Source organism: Gracilinanus agilis, chromosome 2 (assembly GCF_016433145.1).
Source record: "Gracilinanus agilis isolate LMUSP501 chromosome 2, AgileGrace, whole genome shotgun sequence".
NCBI lineage: Eukaryota > Metazoa > Chordata > Mammalia > Didelphimorphia > Didelphidae > Gracilinanus > Gracilinanus agilis.
Genome location: NC_058131.1, coordinates 557,563,608 through 557,585,251, shown reverse-complemented (window position 1 = coordinate 557,585,251; position 21,644 = coordinate 557,563,608). Strand labels below are relative to the sequence as shown.

General features: G+C 40.7%; 5 non-coding genes across 5 annotated transcripts; 4 read left to right on the top strand and 1 right to left on the bottom strand.

Moving 5' to 3' along the window:
- The first annotated feature begins 540 nt into the window (after positions 1 to 540).
- Positions 541 to 631, top strand: TRNAY-GUA. Its single transcript is given in 2 exon segments — positions 541 to 577; positions 596 to 631. It is a non-coding gene; the product is annotated as a tRNA-Tyr (tRNA).
- Positions 632 to 14,953: 14,322 nt separating this feature from the next.
- TRNAP-UGG lies at positions 14,954 to 15,025 on the top strand. Its single transcript has one exon. It is a non-coding gene; the product is annotated as a tRNA-Pro (tRNA).
- A 631-nt stretch (positions 15,026 to 15,656) lies between these two features.
- On the bottom strand, positions 15,657 to 15,728 carry TRNAP-AGG. Its single transcript has one exon. It is a non-coding gene; the product is annotated as a tRNA-Pro (tRNA).
- A 3,228-nt stretch (positions 15,729 to 18,956) lies between these two features.
- Positions 18,957 to 19,029, top strand: TRNAT-UGU. Its single transcript has one exon. It is a non-coding gene; the product is annotated as a tRNA-Thr (tRNA).
- A 1,514-nt stretch (positions 19,030 to 20,543) lies between these two features.
- Positions 20,544 to 20,634, top strand: TRNAY-GUA. Its single transcript is given in 2 exon segments — positions 20,544 to 20,580; positions 20,599 to 20,634. It is a non-coding gene; the product is annotated as a tRNA-Tyr (tRNA).
- Positions 20,635 to 21,644: the final 1,010 nt, after the last annotated feature.

The window sequence follows — 21,644 nt, the reverse complement described above, 5'->3', positions numbered from 1 at the left end:
TGTGTGTGTGTGTGTGTGTGTGTGTGTGTGTGTGTGTGTGTGTGTGTGTGTGCTTGCTTTCAAGGAGGTTAAAAGCCACTGGAATCTCACCTTATCTCCTTCTGCATATAGTCCCGCTCTTGCGATTTAAGTTATCTATCGGTTCTGGCCAGAGGGCCTAGGTGTGACCTAGGAGATGGTTTGAAAGGAAAAGAAAATAATGGAGAAATTGAATAAAGTGAGGAGTGAATCGGGTATGGAGATGGGGAGAAAGAAAGATGTTGGGAAGCAATTTAGAAAGGAAAGTATATGAGCCCAAGTTTTGCAATGTGTCCACGTGTTTTTTAGGAAAGTTGAAGACAGTGGAATGTGGTTAGAAAGAGTTTGGAATTTGAAAAGAGCTTGTGCTTCTCTAAGGAGAAGCCGGACACCTCGGATTAGCGAGAGTGATAAGCGTTCCGGCGGCGACCACTTCCCTGGATCAGAACAGAAAGACAAGAAGTTGGCACAGAACCATACTACACCGTTAAAGTAGGACACACACAAAATTCTCTCGGTTCCCCTTCGATAGCTCAGTTGGTAGAGCGGAGGACTGTAGGAAACATAATATCTGGCTATCCTTAGGTCGCTGGTTCGACTCCGGCTCGAAGGAAGTACCTATATTTTGTTACAGGTAAGTACTGAATCAATGTTGTTCAAAGAAATGCATGTTCATTTATCACCAGTCTTGGAGCTATACCTCTGATGGGAGGTATAAACTAAAGGAAGTACACAGTCCTGTCTTCCACGACCTTCTCAAGAAGAAAATGTCGAACAGTCACTACTGCTTCATACAACTTCCCCAGATTGCTGACAAAGTTTAGTCGATTGCATTACTTTGAACTGGAAACTAGCTTGCTCAGACCAGTCATAGGATATTGAGATGAGTTTCGTGGAAGACCACTTAGAGGATCCACAAGACTGGGGAGTCAACGTGAAAGCCAGACATTTTTGGATGACAAAGCCTATTTTAGAAAGAAGGAAAAATAAGCGTGCTGAGGGATAGTTAATTTTTTCTCTGATGAGTTTTTTTGGAGGGTAGTAAAGTGAAACTAAGTTTATTTCCATGAGAACGGTATCTTCCCTTCTCTAAGATATCTTGAGAATTTACCCTTCAATTGGACCAACCTATAAGTGCTTCTTCCTCTTTTCTTACCCTCCTATCCTCTGTACCATTGCATTCTTTTCTCTTTTAATAATAATTAGTATTTGTGTAGCACTTACTAGGAAATAGGCATTCTGCTAAGTACTTTAAAAATACTATGTCATTTCCATCTCACAATAACCCGAGAAAGTAGGTACTATTATTATCTCCATCTTACGATTGAGGAAATTAAGGAAACAGAAGTTGTGACTTCTCCAAGTTACCCAACTAGCAAGTGTCAGAGGTCGCATTTGAAAGTCCTCCTGTTTCCAAGTCTAACATTATCTACTGTGCCACCTACTTGACAGTATCATTTTCATTTTTATGAACTTCACAGATGTAAAGATAAAAATAAAAATGAGATTTTCTATACAAACAAAAGTAGAAAAAGATAGCTGAATAAAAATTGTAAGTTACTGGCATGTACAATTTTTAATAAAATATTTCAAATTTAACACAATAATTCCAATATTGCCATGTTTCTGTCTTCCTTCTATTTTCTTTTCTCCTCATTTTTAAAGAGATCCATTAAGATCCTTGTTCTTTTTTTTAAATATCATTATCACTACCCCTCAACTCTCAATGGTCCTCCCAGTCAAAGACTTCTTTTATTACAAGTTAATATAGTAATCAAAATAGATCAACACATTGGCTTTGTATGAAAATATATGGCTTCTGCATTACTAGTCAATTATTTCTCTACCAGGAGACTGGCAGAGTAAATAAGATGATTCTTTGCCATTCTTCAAATACTTCAATTAGTCTTTGGGCCTGTTTCATTCTAGAAATTCTCTTAGTTATTTTCTTTTTGTATTGCAATAGTCATTATATAAATTGTTCTCCTAATTCTGACTCCTTTCCTCTTCATCAGCTCACACAAGTCTTCACAGGCTACAATGAATCCATCACTTTCATTGTCTCTAACAGTCTAAAAAAATACTCCTTTACATTGATATTCCATAATTTGTTCAACCAAATCCCAGGTGATGGGTTGCACTTTGTTTTACTTCTTTGAAAAAGTACTGCTATAAATACTTTTTGTATATACGAGTCCTTTCCCTCTCTTTTATCTCTTTGGAGTGAGTGGGAATAACCTCGTAGCATTATGGTTTGGCAAAAAATTGTGCACAATTTAATGGCTTTGGGGATATAGTTCCAAATTGCTTTACAGAATGGTTGGGTCATTTCACACTTCAACCAATAGTGCATTATTAATGTGCTGATTCTCCCACAGTCCTTCCAACAATAGCCATTGCCAATCCAATGAGTGTGAGCTAGAAAGATAGGGATGCTTTAATTTGCATGTAACTTAATGTAGTAGATGCTGAACCAGCATCAGACTCAGGAAGAGCTATGTTCATATCCTTCCTTTGAAGAGCTTGCTCTTCGCTTGGGAGGGTCTCTGGAGGTGGGATGGTGTGGTGAAAATGAAATTAAAATGAGCCAGAATGCAAGTGGAATTGCAGAGGCTGTTCTCTCTTGCCATCTGCTGGTTTTTATTTTTATACCCTTTTTTCTCTATGATCTCATACAGGTTATGATTTTCCCATACATTTAAGATCACATATTAACTTTTGAAACATCATATGATTGGCATTTACTAATTATCTTACTGTGGTTAAACAAAGAAGCAAGCTTGTCAAGAATTATTCATTACAGATTGGCTTAGTTGAAACTTATTATTTTCAGCCATCGGTAAGGTACAAGAATATAATTTCCTAGCTAAGCATAATAGTTAATTATATTTTAACTAATTAAATCATGAATATTGTTACATTATACTATTCATACCTATCTTCAACCAAGGAGATAGTTATGGTAGTTGATTACATCAAATAAGATACAATAATATCAGTCTGGTCCAAATTTTGTTTCCATTATGTTCTTTCATTTTTCTCTATTTTTTTTAAAGTATGTTTGCTGTTCTTCCTGCTATAGTTAATAAGAATGCAGTTCTGGAAGGGTGATTCTGTGCTAATTTGTCATTCCCCTGTTTTCCTTGTGTTTCACTGTTTCCTTGGTCTGTGAGAGTTTGGGAGCAAACCCAGGCCAGGTACTTTCTTGCTGGGGAATTTAGAAATTTGCATTAACTCACTAACTGCTGGTTTTTTGCTGGACTGATTCTAGGTAAAGTTTCTATACTCTGGGGGTTTGTATAGGGGTTTATTTTGGGATAGTGGGTAGTCTGTGACTGTGGTTGTTCTTGCCATGAACCTGTATTATTTTTCTGTGTCTCCCTGGGGCTGAATAAGGATGCTGATTGCAATAGTTTCAATGCAAGTGAATTTCACTGTAAAAAGAATCACATAGGGTAAACTGAGTGTGGAATTTCCATCCTCCTGACAACTTGTTGTGCTGGATTGTCAGAGCTGGTGACTAGCTGTGCTAAACGTCACGGCTTTGATGGCTTCCTGCACCTTCCTTTGACAAATAAATGACTCTTGGAAAGTCACTTAAAACTCACAATGTTTAAACCAGTGATGTCAAAATCAGAAATAAGGGGCCACTAAACCACACATAAGTACCCCCTGTGGACTAGAGGTTAACTTAGAAAATCACATATTGTTATTATCTATGTTATCATTATATTTTTATTTCTTTTGTTAAATATTTCCCAATTACAATTTAGTCTTTTTTTTTTTTTTTTTTTTTTTTTTACTACTTCAAAAAGCACTAGAAAACTCTGAATCAAGTTGAACACTTCTGGTACTAAAGACTCATCATAACTTAGCTGCAGAACTTGTATAATTATAATTGTTTCTAATTCTTTTCTTGCCAGGTTTGTTGCTATTTGTTGTAAACTTTACATTTATTCAAATATAGTCAGTTCTATTTAAATCAGAAGAAGAAGAAGGAGGAGGAGGAGGAGGAGGAGGAGGAAGAGGAAGAGGAAGAAGAAGAGGAGAAAGAGGAAGAGGAAGAAGAGGAAGAAGAAGAAAGAGGAGGAGGAGAAAATTGTATGCACTACAACAACAGAATCATTACAGCATAGGAAGACACTTTGGATATTAAACACTCTTAAAGAACAAAGTTATAAAATTTTTTGGATAAGTCAAATAATTTAATTATTTTACTCCCCCCACCCCCCAAGTAATTCACATAGAACTGATTTTACTTCCCTCCTTGCCCCAGGCAGAGAAATATCTTCATTAGCATCTTATAGAGTTGGTGGGCTTGAACTGGCTGCTAGGAAGATCGATACCTACATATCACTCTTTCCCTTGAGGATGTACTGAACTACTATTTAGCCAAGGATTCCTTGCTTCTACTAACTATTTCTCTGCCAGATTTATTACTATCACTTCTGCATATATGATTTACCTCAGGTTCAAATACAGTTTCAATTTTTGGCTCCATTGTAAAGGAGCCCCTAAACCCAACTACAGACTGGATCTACAAAATGACTCCCAAATGCTCCAATAATAGACATCTCAAAATAAAATCATTGCTTGTCTTTGGCTAACATTACACTGCATAGTACTGCGGTGGTCTTGCCTACAGTTTGAAAACATTTTAAGTGTTTTTTTAAAATTATGCCTATTAAAAATAATATGAACCAAGAGATTGCATTTATTAAAAAGATAAGGAAGATAGAATTAAAGTGCTCTGTATACTGCTGCATTTCTATGCTATACTGTTTTGTATTCTTATAGGGTTTAAAGGGTAAATGGATTAAGCAATAGTGGAAAATAGTTGAGGATGTTATATATTTTGTTATTTCTATGTTTACATTCTCAATCTGATACCTATATTTTACATTCTAAAAATTTTTGCTTCATAATCATAATTTTTATTTCCCAAGAATGTATTTTTCATATTGGTTCTAATTATCAAAGTTACTCCAATATGAAGCCAGTTTTGTTCTCCCTTTTGTCCCTCATCTTGTCCAAGGTAAGAAATTCTCTTGTCACAAGACAAGAATAATTGGTTCGTTGAGTCTGAAGAATCATCTGGTGGTGAGAAGGAGGTTAAGAAGCCAAGGAACATTGTAACTGGGAGAAAATGTCATAAAAAAGCTTGTCAAAAACATGAGGAACAGAATAGTATAAGGAATTCTTCCAACTGGTAATAGAATTGGGCAACAGAATTATCTACCTCTGCATCACATGAATTCAGAGATGTTTTATGATAGTAGTAATGATTCATCATAAGCATTTTTTATTCTCTTGCCAAAGTCAGAGGAGTTTGCTACAGTCTATTTGTACAATAGAATTCCACATTCAAGGAATATCATATCCAGGGCAGCTAGATGGCACAGTGGATAAAGTGCCTGGCCTGGAGTTGGAGTTCAAATCTGGCCTCAAACACTTCCTAGATATGTGACCCTCAGCAAGTCACTTAACCCTGTTTGTTGAGCCCTTGTGCTTCTGTCTTAGAGTTGTTAAGAAAGAAAGTAAGGGTTGAAAAAAATGGATATCATGATCAAGCTTGCACTCTAACAAGGTAGAAAATTTTTCTGCTTACAGGGTAAAGAACAAAATAGAAAACTAAGTCAGGAGGATCCTTCTTACCCAGAGGCTAGTAGAGAGCCTTCTAATCCTGAGGCTGATGCAGGGCCTTCCAATTCAGAAAGTGATATAGAGCATGAACTAGAGGTTAACATGGCCCTGTACAGAGTCTGATATAGAGCTCCAGAGAGGTTAACTGGCAAAGACCTAGAGGCTAACAAAATTTCGCTTAATTAAAACAAAAGCTCACTAGTTCTGCTAATACTTGTCCCAGAGGGCTTAGATAATAGAAAGTACACTAGAGATGACTTTCTCATCTGTTTAGCCTGATCTTTCAGTATCACTTACATAGGGCATTTCTTGTTGGAACATACAAAACTGTGCCCCGCAAAATCATACCAGAGAGAGTAAAGACAACATAAGCCAAGAAGGTGTATTTGTTTAAAACAAGGGGAAAGCAAAGCCATTGCCCAGACACTACTCCATTTCAAAATGGCTATCACAATTGATCCAACCATTCTGGAAGACAATTTAGAATTATGCTCAAAGGGCTTTAAAAGAAGGCATGCCCTTTGATCTAGCAATACCACTACTAGGTTTATACTCCAAAGAGATTTTTTTTTAAATGTTTGCACAAAAATATTTATAGTCATGCTCTTTGTGATGGCAGAAAATTGAGAAATGAGGGGGTGTCCCTCGACTGGGGAATAGCTAAACAAATTGTGGTATATGATGGTGATGGAATACTATTGTGCTATAAAGTATGACAAACTGCTTGATTTCTATAAAAAACTGGGAAGACCTCCATAAACTGATGTGGAGTGAAATGAGAACATTATTCATAGTAACTGAAACATTGTGGGACGACTGAATGTAATTGACTTTATCACTTGTTTATATGGGTATAGATTTGGGGTTTGGTTTTTTTAAATTACTCTAATACCAAATATTGAATTATGTGGAAATAAGTTCTGAGGGATAATACATGTATAACCCAGAGGAATTGCTTGTCAGCTCTAGGAGGGGGGAGGGAAGAAGGGAGGGAGAAAACATGAATCATGGAACCATGGAAAAATACTTTTAAATAAATAAATGATGATGAAAAAAAGAATGCATGTCCTTTGATCCAGCAATACAACTATTGGGTTTGTATTCCGAAGAGATAAAACAAATGAGAAAGGTTCTGTTTGGACAAAGATATATATAGCTGTGCTGTTTTGTGGTGACAAAAAAATTGGAAAATGAGGAGATGTCCCTCAATTGGGAACTGGCTGAACAAATTGTGGTATATGATGGTCATGGAATACTATATAAGGAATGATGAACTGCTTGATTTCTATAAGAACTGGAAAGACCTACATGAACTGATGTGGAGTGAAATGAGCAGAACCAGAAGAACATTGTACACAGTAACTGAAAGAGTGTGGGATGATCAAATGTAATTGACTTTGCTACTAAAAGCAATGCAATGATCTAGGACACCTCTGAGGGACTTATAAGAAAGAAAGCTCTCCACATCTAGAGAAAGAACCATGGAAGTAGAAATCTAGGAGAAAAATATTATTTATCACTTTATATGGGTAAAGGATTTGGGCTTTTGGTTTTAAAAGATTACTCTATTATGAAGATGAATAATATGGAAATAGATATTGAATGATAATACATGTATAACCTATTGGAATTGCTTATCAACTCCAGGAGGGGGAAGGGAGACAACAAGAATCATGTAACCATGGAAAATTAAAAAAATAAAATAAAATCTATCTACTGAAAATAAATAAATTATTTTTTAAAAAATAAGATGGCTTTCACAACTTTATAATGTTACAGATTTAAAAGTAGAAAAGATTAAGCATTAGCACAAAATGGTGGAGAAAGGTTAAGGAAGTAACATTTTGCAATTTGAATGGCAAATGTCAATATCTATATTTTACATTGAAAACATCTCACCTCTTAAGCATTTGTATAATTTCAAAAGAGTGCACTTGTTATTTAAGTTCTGTTTATCACTGTTGGTCTGAGAGAAAGTCAGTTTTGTTCTTCATCTTCAAAGCCTTTTTGCTCAAGTCCTGCTAATCCTGAATTCTCCACTGTGGTGTTCATCTTTGACTTCACACGGGTGCCAAACCAAAACTGTTATATCTCTTCCTAGGATACAAGGCAAATATAGTAAAATGCAGAGGCTTCCTAGAGAGGATAGTACTTGATTACAAGAAGCCAAGGACAAGGGAAGAAAAACTGGGAGTGTGAGCTAGAGAAAAAATTTGAGTCAGAGAAGCAAACTAACTTTCAGGATATATTTTTTGAATGAATGAACCTCATTCCTCATTTCTTTTCCCACTCTAGAGTTTTTATGGTTTTGGTTTTCCTCATCCTCACAGGAGAATGGTGGGGTGTTCTCATGATTCTGTGGAAGCATGTAGTTCCATAGCTCAGGGTTGAGTGTGCTGGTTATGTAAACTAGGGGTCATGAGTTCAAATCTTCATGTGGTCTCATGAATATTATTTAGAAATGACTCAGTGGTTAGAAAGGCTAGCAAGCAGACAGAGGGAAGACACAAAACAATTTTCTCAGTGATAGGAAAGACCATTTATGAGGCAGAAAATCAGCACCAGAAGCTAAGACCCAGGTAATAAAGTCTAAGAATAGAATAGGAGTTCTCACCAGTTAATTGTTACCTGTTTTACCAAGAGCTTCTCCTACTGAAAAGTCTCTGTGTTTGTCACAGACACTTGTATTTACAACATCACCAAAGATGAGAGAGTGTTTAAGCTGTTGAGAGACAGAGAGAAAGAAGCTTCTCTTCACTTCCTCCAAACACAGTAACTAACAACAACTAATGTTTGGAGGAATGCCAGGACTTTTTAGAAGGGAGATTAAGGAGTAGATTCCCCAATCTGTTAACTTGCTCATCAAACTGGAAACTTAGATGAGTAGTGTAAAGAGTGCTAGGCTAGTGCCATGTGAGGCCTACTGAGGAAAGTAGCCATGCTTGCCTAAGATTTCTGGCAAGGTCCCAATCTCTCACACAAAAGCACTGCTGCTCTCTGCCAAAGGTCATCATTAAACCTCGAGTCCCCCCTCACTCTGAAGAGCAAAGAATTCCTTGTAATATCATGACTCAAAGTACCAAGCCTGCCTTTCCCCAAGAACAGATTAGCAATCACTATTTCTCAACTTGCTTACATCTGTAATAGCAACCCAGGTAATTTCATATGTGAAGTAATTTTCATAAATATCATCCTGTGGGAAAGTAATATCCCCCAAGAATGTTGTAATGCTTAAAATTTTACCTTCTATAAAAATCTTTCTCCTTGTCACTATAAACAAAGATCATAGTCCCCAGTCATGGTGCCATGATTCTTCCACTTCAGGCATGCTGGCACAAATCTTTCCTATCTTCCTTCCTTCTTATCTCACCCTCCCACCCTAGCCGCTAATCTCCCTAGAAGGCTAACTATCACTCCCCAGGGCTACAATGGCCCTCAGATCCAATCACTCACCACTATGCCTTCCACGCATGCACACAACGGTGTTATAAATATATGACTTGGAGTACCCTTTGATGCCTCTGATTCTTACTATTTTGTATGAATCTGGGTGAGTCATTTAACTGTTCTGAAGCTCAATTTCCTTGTCAATAAAATGGGGACAATAGTAGCCATAATTAGAGAAATGCAAATCAAAACAACCCAAAAGTTTTACCTCACACCCTGCAAATTGGCAAAAATAAAAAAACAAAAATGGCAACAATTAATATTGGTAAAGTTATAGAATGATAAGTGCCCTAATACATTTTTGGTGGAGCTGTAAAATGATACAATCATTTTGGAAAGCAATTTGGAATTATGCAAATAAGGAAACTAAAATATCCATACTTTTTAAACCAAAGAAACCATTACAGGGCATATACCCCAAAGAAATCATCACTAGGGAGGAGGGATCCCCATATGCTTCAAAATACTTATGACAGCACTTATTGTGATAGCTAAGAATTGGAACAAAGGAGATGCCCATCAACTGAGGAATGACAACAAACTATGGTATAGAAATGTAATGGAATATTACTGTGCTATAAGAATGAGGAGTATGATGAATCCAGAGAAGCCATAAAGAGATCCATATAAAGCAATGCAGAGTGAAGTAAACAAAGGCAAGGCAACAATATACACAGTAACTACATAAGTGTAAATGGAAAGAACAATATACACAAAAAAATTAAAAGTAAATGTTATAAAATTATAAAGCTCAAACTGGATTCAAATGAAAAGAGATGAGAAGACATCCCTAACTTATTCCTTCTTAGAGGTGAAAGGTCCACAGGTAGTATTCATTCAACATGTTTTTATACTTTTTCAATACATTGATCAGTTGAGCTGACATTTTTTTCTCAAAAAAAAAAAATTCTATTTATCATATGGATTCACTCCTTGGAAGGAGGAAGTATATAAGGGATAACTACAGTGATTGTAAGAAACAGAAAATATCAATAAAAACTCATTTAAAAATAAATTAGAAATTTCAGCATTTATTAGAGAACACACACATCTGAGATCACAGGTATATAGATGTATAATTGAAGAAGAGGAGACCTGGCAGTCTTGCTGTACTCTGCCCTAGAATTAACCACCTTTGCTCACGATGTGTATTATTATGTTAACTTCTGGCCACTAATTTTTAGGAAAGATCATTGAAGAGATGGAGTAGGTCCAGAGGAAGACTCTCAGGATGGTTAGGAGAATAAACATCATACCACAAGAAGATGGGTTCAAGGATATTGAGCCTGGGAAAGGTAACCAGTAAGGAATAACCCCAATTTTCCTCTCACTTATGGAAGACTGCCCAGGTTCTGCTTCATTGAGACCTTATTGCATCTGCTTCGTTCCTCAGTGCTTTCTAGCTTCATTTGGTTAGACAGGTCAGGTCATGTCTCTATTTCATTTTTATTTCTTCCTTCCAGTCGAAGGAGATGCTGTATCTCACCTGAGATGACTAGCATTCTAAGTCTTTACAATATTTCTGAACTTCCTTCTAGCCTGAACTCAAATCTTTACATTCTCAAATCTTTACAATATTTCTGAACTTCCTTCTAGCCTGAACTGACCCTGTAACCAAAGCTCCCCACAGACTCAGCCTTTACAGTCCACTTCTTTCACAGTTCAGCTATCTTAAGCCATATAAATAAAAAATAATAAGAAAGGATTATTTGGTAAACAGGTGTAGGGGAAAGTTCCAAGAGCTTCAGAGTGATCAAAGAGGACAAACACTAAAAAAGAGATTACTGGTCTTATCAAGTAGGAGGTCAACTGTGACTGACCTTTTGAGAGAACACTCAGTTAAATAGTTAAGGTAGACTGCAAGACATTCCAGAATTAAAGGTTAGGAATGAAATGGATCCATCTCCCATAGATTTTTTTCAAGGTATTAATGTGTTGGTATGTGTATTGATGTATGATTGAAGAAATGGGAAAAAATGGAGACATAGCAGACATGCTCTACTCTGCCCTCAGATTTAATCACCTCTGCTGAGGTGGGTGGGGGTGGGGTGGGGAGGAAGACTTGGAGATGGGAGTGAATCAAGAGCACTGGGAAAAAAGATAGAGAATAGAATCAAGGACTCTTGGAGGAAGATTACCCTTGTGAGGAATTCTGATGTCATTTCTGTGAATGGATGGGATGTAGAAAGTACTTGCTTAATAATACTAAAAATTTTTGAATTGAAACTTAATGAGAACTCATGTCAGATATTTCAATCTTTATGCTATTCTATTCACAGTAGCATATGATGAGTAAAGAACTGCCATAATTCAAGAGGTTATGCTACCCTCAAGATGTGTCATAATCATTCATAGAAGGGATACCAACCAAGATGGAAACAAAGAGAACAAATTACATAGAATACAGTGTTTAGAAGGGAAGGTGACAGAACAGAAAGTCAAGAAAGGTAGAAAAGACTGAGGATGGAAAATGTGAGGTTCTAAAGGTATTATCTCAGTGTGTATGTATATGTATATAAGTTCATTTAAATATTTGTTTATTCATTCTTTCCTTTATTCATTTGTGTGTGTGTGTGTGTGTGTGTGTGTGTGTGTGTGTGTGTAGCACATGAATTTGCTATTTCTCAGCACATCTATTTTTCTCAGGTGACTTGTTGAGGAGGGAATCTAGCTACACATTGAGCAGATTTGGTCACTGTGGTTAGCTGAAGCAGACTCAACTCAAAATTTCAGTCTCTTTCCTGCTTGAGTAGATCCAAAACCAAAACACTGGTGGACAGGAAGACAGGAAGAGCTAGCATAGTGGAAAGACTTTTCCTGCTTACCAAAGAAATCTATGTTTAGTTAGAAGAGGACCTAGTCCCTAGAATTCAGTGCTCCAATTTTCAGGATCTGAGGAACAAAGAAAGAGTAGAGTGGTGACTCGAAGTAAGAGACCTTTCCAAAACCGCTTCTGCTTCGCTTCCAGATGAGCTCTTTCTAAAAAACTCAGATAGGTATTCCCAAGCTGAAAAGCCTACATGAAGAGTACCTCTCAGTAACTAAAGGTCAAAATGAACATGATATTTATCCAGTTACCTGAGTCTTTCAACAGACCTATTCTTGCCCAGATTTTGAACCCTGGACTTCTCATACTCAAAGAGGGGGAAAAAAATCTTGCCCATAGGCCACAGAGCTAGGAAATTAAAAGCTTTCTATTCCCTGAAAGAGTTTTATTTTTTTATTTTTTATTTAATAACTTTTATTTTTTAGAAAAGTTATCCATGATTACATGATTCATGTTCTTACTTTCCCCTTCACCTCCCCTGTCCTTAGCTGACAGCACATTTCCACTGGTTTTAACATGTATCATTGATCAAGACCTATTTCCAAATTGTTGATAGTTGCATTGGTGTGGTCGTTTCAAGTCTACATCCCTAATCATGTCCACCTCAACCCATGTGTTCAAGTGGTTGTTTTTCTTCTGGGTTTCCACTTCTGTAGTTCTTCCTCTGAATGTGGATAGTGTTCCTTTCCATAAATCCCTCAGAATTGTCCTGGGTCATTGCATTGCGGCTAGTACAGAAGTCCATTATATTCTATTTTACCCCAGTGTATCAGTCTCTATGTACATTGTTCTTCTGGCTCTGCTCCTTTCACTCTGTATCAATTCCTGGAGGTCTTTCCACTTCACATGGAATTCCTCCAGCTTATTATTCCTTTGAGCACAATAGTATTCCATCACCAACATATACCACAATTTGTTCAGCCATTCCCCAATTGAAGGGCATACCCTCATTTTCCAGTTTTTTGCCACCACAAAAAGCATGGCTATAAATATTTTTGTACAAGTCTGTTTATCTATGATCTCTTTGTGGTACAAACCCAACAATGGTATGGCTGGATCAAAGGGCAGGCAATCTTTTATAGCCCTTTGGGCATAGTTCCAAATTGCCATCCAGAATGGTTGGATCAGTTCACAATTCCACCAGCAATGCATTAATGTCTCAATTTTGCCACATCCCCTCCAACATTCATTACTCTCCCCTGCTATCATTTTAGCCAGTCTGCTAGGTGTGAGGTGATACCTCAGAGTTGTTTTGATTTGCATTTCTCTAATTATTAGAGATTTAGAACACTTTCTCATGTGCTTATTGATAGTTTTGATTTCTTTATCTGAAAATTGCCTATTCATGTCCCTTGCCCATTTATCAATTGGGGAATGGCTTGATTTTTTTATACAATTGATTTAACTCCTTGTATATTTGAGTAATTAGACCCCTGTCAGAGTTTTTTGTTAAAAAGATTTTTTCCTCTTTTAGAAAGTTTCCTTTTTTAGAGTTTTAGAAAACAATTAATCTAGAGTTTCTTGAGAACCTCTCTTCATTTCGAAGAATCACCACACAAAAACAAGAGCTCTCTAAAATTGCCCTTTTGTCCCTTTCAATAATTCTTCCCTCCTCACAGTCACTTTCCCACACCTCCTTCTTCGCACACTATCCAACTTTCACCGTTGCCCCCACTTCAGAAAGGACACAAACACACACTCCTGCATCTTGAACCACAGACTCAGCGACCCACGGAGCTCCAGGTTTCTTCTCTCTAACCTCTACCCATCAAACAATGCCTGCCTCGGAGACATGAATTTGTTAGCAAATCTGGCCCCTCCAACTGTTCGGAAGGGACAAAATTAACCACCATCTGCACACGTCATCAGCCAACAAGAACAGTCAAGCTTACAGGCTTCTTCCCAACCACGTCTACTTCATCCTTGCTTACTGAAAATATTATTAAACAACTCACGTGACCCTTCTTTACACCCTCGTTTATATAGAAACCGGACAAGTCCAGTCAACTCAACTCAGATAAAGGCGGCCCTATTGTTTCTTCACTTAGTAAATCAGTCTGACGCTTCTTTTCATCCTTCTCCCTTTCCCTTCCCCCATCGGTCCTGCTAACCCCCAATCATTCTCTGCGACTTGATTATGGGGATTATTTCAAGGTCATTTTAAACCAATGAGAGATTTTCCAGTGTATAAAATATTGGATAAACCTGGCGCTCAGGGACTGCAGGAAGAAAGAGATCCTGAGTTGGCCTGACTAGCCCGTAAGACGCCTGTCTACACTTGCTCACACTGGCAGAGGTTCACAGAATCATAAATCTAGACGGAGAGCTGACAGGCATCTTCAAAGGCCATATAATCCAGCCCCACCCATCCCTTTATATATGATGGAACTGAGGCCCAGGCTGGTTAAGGGAATTTTCCGAAGGATCTTCTTCATCTTTCCACACGCAACGATGCCCACTCCAACCTGTTTTCAGTTTCCCTAACTCAGAATGTCTTCCAGGGAAGACTTACTCCAAGCGGTGCTAGTGGTAATGAAGTCAATATCAGGAATTCCGTTTTCAATTTTTCAGTATATGAGGGATAAAAGGAAGAGTGGTAACAGAGGCGCAGACTTTTACAAACCCACTTAACTTCGCTTCTCGTTCAGCTCTTTCGTACCGACTCACATAAACTGCCTTAAGAGTTGGGCTCTTCTGGTTAAGCTACAGAGTTCAGAACAATGACGAAAGATGCATCTATTATTCTCCTTCCTCGCTCCTTCCCAAGTGACCCTAATCGAGAGAAAATAGGAAGAAGACTATAAGAAGTTTTGTACCTCCGTGGAGAGGTCGAAGGCAGTTCCTTAAGCTCGGGTCTCACAGAGTGAGTTTAAATCACAATACTGCCTGGACGTTTTCCCTAATACCATTGTCCTAAGTGATGGAGTGCTGAATGACCATTTACACAGAAAAATGAGTTTTAAAGGTCAAATGAAATTCGTTTGTTTATTCACAAATATCTACTAACCAGAGTGCGTAGGCTCGTTGGTCTAGGGGTATGATTCTCGCTTTGGGTGCGAGAGGTCCCGGGTTCAAATCCCGGACGAGCCCGGTCTTTTTGGGCAGCCAGGTCAAAGCGCCGGGTTTGGAGTCAAGAAATACATACTCAAGTTCCTGAAATCAAATCTGGTCCTTCGCAATTACTAGTTATGTGATCCTGGGTAGGTCACTTAAATGTGTTTGCTTCCGTTTCCTCTGTGACATGAACTGGAAAAGAAAACAGTAAACCTTACTCAAAATGGGATCAGGAACGGTCAAAGACGAATTAACTGAACAACAGGATGTGTTCCCTTATCTATAAATTTTTCAGATGTCAACGTTCTTCTGGTCTTTCTGCACTTGTTTTCAACAGTTGATCTGTAGAGAAAGTGGCCACGCTGTACGTAAATTGGGTCCTACTCAGAGTTTCAACCTTTTGCCATATCATCGAGGGGAGCCCAGACTTTTTCGCTAGGCATCTTGGCAAGGCAGGAAGGGTTACCATAATGGAACTATTTCCAGCAGTTTTACAAAGAATCTACCCTTATTTGGTGGTGAAGTCAATTCAACATAAAATTTTTAAGAAAATGAAGACTGGAAGGAGAGAGTAGTAATACACAGATTTATTAACAAAATTGACTTCTATTTCTCTTTCCTCTCTTTCGCCTGGACTCAGATGAATCTAGTTTATCTGAAGAAAACTGGGCTCGTCCGGGATTTGAACCCGGGACCTCTCGCACCCTAAGCGAGAATCATACCCCTAGACCAACGAGCCACTGGAAGTAGTAGTTACTCTTCCTTTATATGTTTTTTGGAACACACCCACCTACCACACACACTACAGTTGTTTACGCTGAGAAATTGGTATTTTTTTTTTAAGAGTTATTACTCTGAAGTCTCCCTAAGACTGTTCTCTTCTCCCCGTCGGTTATTCTTCCTTCCACTTTCACTCGCTTTCCCACACTTCCTTCAAGCACCACCTTTCACCTTTCACCATCGTTCTCACTCTGGAAAGAGCAAAAGCGCACATTTCAATCTCCTGCAGCACAGGACCCTGGACACTTTCCCTCCTCTCTCCCCCACATCTCAGCTCCTAGCAGTATCTACCCCGGAAACAGACACTTAGAAAATCTGGCCTATCCAACTGCTAAGGGACAAGAGCAATCACCACCCTTTCCCCCACTCAAAGACAGCCAAAGTTACAGGATTCTTCCAAACTACCTATACCTCAAACCTCAGTTAGAGTGTTTATCCTAGTTGCTTAATCCCTACAGATAAAGAGGATTCCTTCATTCAGTTTTAAATATTTTAGCATGGTTTTTTTTAAGCGTATACCTTACGGAATAACTGTCATAATCTCAAAAGAACCATCTTAACCATTTATGGGTGTTAAAAAAGAGGATGGGGAGAGAGAGAGGCACACACACTCACGCATAGACCTCTGTGTGAGTGCTACTGTTGGAAGGGCTATTCCTCTCCCCACTTGACAGGCTCTGCTGGACTAAGCCTGCCAGCTGTCTCCTTTCAACAGTTGCCCAGGCAGGGAACCACTGAGAAGTTATGTGTGTTGTCAACTTCTCTAGTTCCTCAGCCTGGGGTTGGTATGAATGTTGATATGGGCTATTAATATACTGATTGGATAACACTATGAATCTGACTGCATGACTATTTCCCCTTCCCATTGGCTTTAGATGTATTCACCACTCAGGAAAGGTACTTCAATCTCTGACTTGGTAACAAACAACTATATTTAATTCTGGCTTAACAGGGTTAGGAACAAGGGAAAGGATGGAGGATTTGGGAATGCTATTGCTGATTATCTAAGTCTTCTTGAATGACAGTGGTACTGCTCTCTCTTAGCTCTATTGAAGGTAATAGCTTTCTAGGTCTCTCAGGCAAGGAAGTTGAATTGCAGCTATAGGGCCTACGCTCCCTCTCTTAAACCTCCCACCACCCAAGATTGCTCCAGAATGAGCTGTCTTGTGCTGTGCATGATGGGTATTTATATGATTGGCTCCAACTGACTTTTGGCCCTGGCTCATGGCACCTGGGTACATTCCAAGGTCTCCAACTGATTATCTTGTCACTCAAAGTGGTGTCCATCTTGTCCCAGAAATTCATTTTAACATGGGTGCCCTAAAGTAAGGACTGGTGCTACAATTCAGTAACAGGAATGGCAACAATTAACTGTGTTACCCAATAGACAGAATACTTCCTGCATCAACAGAGAGTGTTTTTGAATCAGATCGTCAAAGAACCCTGACTTCCCACTTTTCTGGGCAAATCGGTGTTAGGGGGCAGATCTTTCCTGCCCTAATTATGTGAACTGGAGGGTAGCATAACCTCCAAGACAATACTAAGACACTGAAGAAAGAAGGGCCAAGGCCAGCTCAGTTATGAATAAGTTTAGGTTTTATTAGGGTTAATTAGGTCCACTGGGGAAGCCTACTCACAAGAGGCCAGGCCAGGCATGGTGCCAGAGTTGTCCAGAGTCCCATGCAAGTTTTCCATGGGATAGGTGGAACTTCTTTGTCAACATTTACTCAAGGTAATTTACATTCTTTGTGGAATCCCAGGTCACATCTCCCTCTGGCTCTGACCATACAATCAGAAACACATCATGTGGCCCATTACCACGAAGGAGACCGAAATCCATACAAGCAAACCAGAAGTTCAGAATTGGACAGCCCTCCCCTCCCCCCCACCCCCACCCCCCATGAAAATGATGAAATGCACAAAATCTAGAAGGCAATTCATGGAGTTCTGCACACCATTTATAATGCCCCGTTCCCACTCTGTAGCTTTTTCTTGTGGTATCTGTATCACAGTCAAATCAAAAGCCCAAACACCCATTCTAGCAGCAATGATCTCTGCAGACAGCACACCGACAGTGACTAAAGACACCGGCTTAGGACTCCTCTCTGTGTATCCTTTGATGGGCTGAGCCTCGGTTAGCAAATTGTGCCTTCCAGGTGTGAAGGAAGTTTCAGGTGCTTCTGTAGGTATTATTGGGGGACCTTGAATTAATCCAGTATAGATGTCTTCAAAGGGGAAAATTGTTAAGTTCAAAGGATTTTCAGGCATGAAAACAGAGATCACACAGAGGTCCAAAGAGTCTGTCTGGATTATTCCAGACATCAGTCCTGCTGGAACCAGGCAACACCTTCGGTGTAATTTGTTGAAAATCGCCATTCCCATAACACCAGTTGTTGGCTGAGGCAGTCATGAGAAGACTGAGCACTGAGCCACTCGGATCTCGAGTGTAGGCATAGCCAGTAGTGATACAGTAAAAGCCCAGGACAGTCATATAGAGGAAAGGAAGGGCCAAGGCAGCCAGAAACATTAGTTGGCTGTAGGGGGAGAGCCATCCTTCACAGAAAGTATGGGAAAGGCTCCACTACCTGGGTGGGAGACAAGAGCCAGGCTCTTTCGTCTTCACTCTCAAAATCGTATCTCTTTAGAATCCTTTTTTCCCCATCAGACGGGATCCCTCCTGCGCTTCGGACTCGCTATCTTTCTATAAATTCAGTTCTATAAATTCATTCTGTTTCCTCTACTTTTGGAGAAGTTTTCAAAGTCAGAGCTGGAGGTTTCTGACATTGTGTCCAACTAAAGAAGTGGAACCACTTGGAGAAAGTTAGGGAAGGAGACAAAGCGAGGTGAAGAGCGGAAACGTAGGTCAGCTCTTGCAGAGGAAGTTGCCCTGGGAAAGGGGCGGCTGGTTCTCCGAGTGCGTCTGATGCATGTAGTCATTTCTTTGATTGATTTTTAATTCAGCTATGAAATGTTGCTCTTCATTCCCCCCCCCCCCCCCCCGGTTTTACCGGGCTGTGGATTTCCTTTGACAAGTACGAGTAAGAGAATAGAACCAGCGTGGTATAGGTGCCGAAGCGAAGGCAAGCAAGGCGTGGGAAAGCAGAGAAAAGATTCTTAATAACGCACAAAAGAACATCTCCAAGCCTCGTGTTCCTGGAAGTGTGCCTCGCGAGGGACGGACAGCGTGGGCTCCATAGCTCAGGGGTTAGAGCACTGGTCTTGTAAACCAGGGGTCGCGAGTTCAAATCTCGCTGGGGCCTCTAGCAGCAGCTACCCTGCACACTTTTACTTTCACTTGTTCTTGAAAAGTGGAGCTTTCACTCCCACTTCCTGCTACAGGAACTCAAAGTCTACCTGGAGCTTCCCCCCCTCCCCCAACACACACAACTCTACCCCCCCCCACCGTGGAAGCAATCCTAAATACCACCTTCCACAGAAGTCTTCTCCAACCTCTTCCTTCTCTGTGTTCTTCATTTCCTATTTACCCTGCTTTCATCTTGGTTTGTAGATGTTCGTTTGCATGTTCGCTCCCCTATTAGACTGTAACCACCTCAAGGCCTCTTTTTTGTATCCGCAGGCTCACTCGACACAAAGCAGAGCAAAGCGGGAGGGGGGTGGGGGGAGAAGCTTAATAGACGCTGTTTGGTTGATCGAGAAGCTACCGACCTGCATTGAGGAAGACGGGGAACTTCCTCGCCCTGAGATTCCCCGAAGTAATGAAACCCCAGGTCCACTCATTTCCTATCTTATCCCACGCCCTTTCGCTATCGCTCTCCCGATCCCTGCCCTTCCCTAGGGCTACCTTTATTCCTACGCCTATCCATAATCACCACCAAAAATACGCCACTTTTCCATCCCTTCGAAGACTTCTTCACTGGCCTGTGCTCGCTCTCACAGGTGCTTAGCTTTCTCTGACTGGAAATTTAGGATCAAGAAACCCGAGTGTGTGCAAAAGGAGCCAGGCGGGACGACACCAAAAGTTAAGGGGCTGCAATATCCACAAGCCCGGAATCGCATTTCTGGTTTTGCGAATGGTCCAGCTCCGGAGCGGTGTGTTCGTTCATCCGTCCGTCCGTCCACTCCAGAGTTGTTTGGTTCGTTCATTCAACCAGCATTGTGAAAAGTCTCTATCACGCGTTAATACGTACGTGCCGGGCCTTGCGTTAGGCTCTGGGGTCACAAAAGCAAAAATGAAACCGTGCTTTGCCCTCAAGGAGGTTACGCTCTCCCTCAGCCTTGCAGCAAATCTTTGTGTTCTCGTGACGTCGGTCATGTATGGGTTGTGGCCACCTATAGCCCTCCCGAGACTTTGCGTGTGATCAAGAGAATTGTGTTAAATGGGAAGAATGTTACGGAAAGAAAAAGGAACGAGGTGGGGAGTGAATTGGGCACGGGCGTGGGGAGAGAGAAAGGCGTTGGGAAGCAGTTTGGGAAGCGAGTGAATGAGCCCCAGTTTTGCGGTGAGTTCAAGTGTTTTGCAGGCAAGTTGAAGGCCGGGGAAAGAAAGCAGTCAGGAGTTGGAAGATGGCGCTGAGGGAACTGGAAAAGAATTGATGGCCGTAGGGAGAAATGAAGACAGAAACCTCGGGAATGGCGAAGGTGGCGAAGGTGGCGAACGTTTAGATTGTGCCTGGGGGCAGGTGGGAAACGTGCTTCCACGCCAAGAGCCCCAAACGGCTTGATTTCCTTGGCTGAGAAGAAGGCCAGAAAAGATTTGGCACCCATTAGCGCCACTCCTTTAAAAGAAGACGTACGCCCGCTTCCCTTCACGCACCCTTCGATAGCTCAGCTGGTAGAGCGGAGGACTGTAGAGATGGCTATTCCTAGGTATCCTTAGGTCGCTGGTTCGACTCCGGCTCGAAGGAAGGTGCTCCTGTTTTTGGACACGGCGATTCTTCTGCGATGCCGTACACACACAGAGAACGAGGGAGGGACCCTTGGCCAAAGCTCAAGAGTCCCTCGCCTCTCCAACCCACGCTTTCCCGAGGAAACTCCCTGAAACCCACACGTCCTCCTGCCGCCCCTTCTTTCTACTGCGGGGAAATAGCCAAAAGACACCGGCCGCTTCGTCGCACTCGCACAAAGGACTAACGAACCTGTGGCGCATTGCCTTGCCTAGGACCCGACACTGGCTCTGCTCCGGGTTATCCAAAACGGCCGCGAAGTGAGTGTCGTTATCACGTCGTAGAAGTCAACTTAGGGGAACTGAGAGCCTGGGCTTCAACGTAAAGGCTGGGCCTTTTGGTGCGACGAGGTCACTTTAGGAAGCGGGGAAGGCAAGCATTTTGGGGGATCCCAATTTTTGTCCCAACCATCGACATATACGTGTGTCTGTTTTTTGATAGCAACGAGGACCAAGATGGTTTCCGAGAGCGCGGTTTCTTCCCTTCTTGAAGATGCTTGGAAGAATCCGTCGTTCTATTGGGTCCACCCGTGAGCTGCAGAGGACAACTCCTCCGTCTGTGCAAGTAACTCTTCCGTCTGCTTAAATATCTGTTCGAGCGAAGAAAGAATAGATGAAAGGGAGACCGAGAGGGAAGACGTGAGGAAAGGTTGAAAGGAGGGGGACGACGAAGAAGAACGAACGAGGGGTAGGAATGATCTGTATGGATGCACAGAGGTGTAATGGAAGAAACAAAAGGGTACAGGATTGGCGTTTCCCGCACTTTTCAAGTAAACTGTGTGAAGGTATCTTCTTGTTCCCCCTTCGATAGCTCAGCTGGTAGAGCGGAGGACTGTAGAGGTTAAGCCCGTGGTCATCCTTAGGTCGCTGGTTCGATTCCGGCTCGAAGGAGGAGTGTCCCTTTTTTGAGCTTCAACTCTGAACAAAATACACGTGTCAGAAGAACACAAGAAGTCCATCTCTCTACTGAAG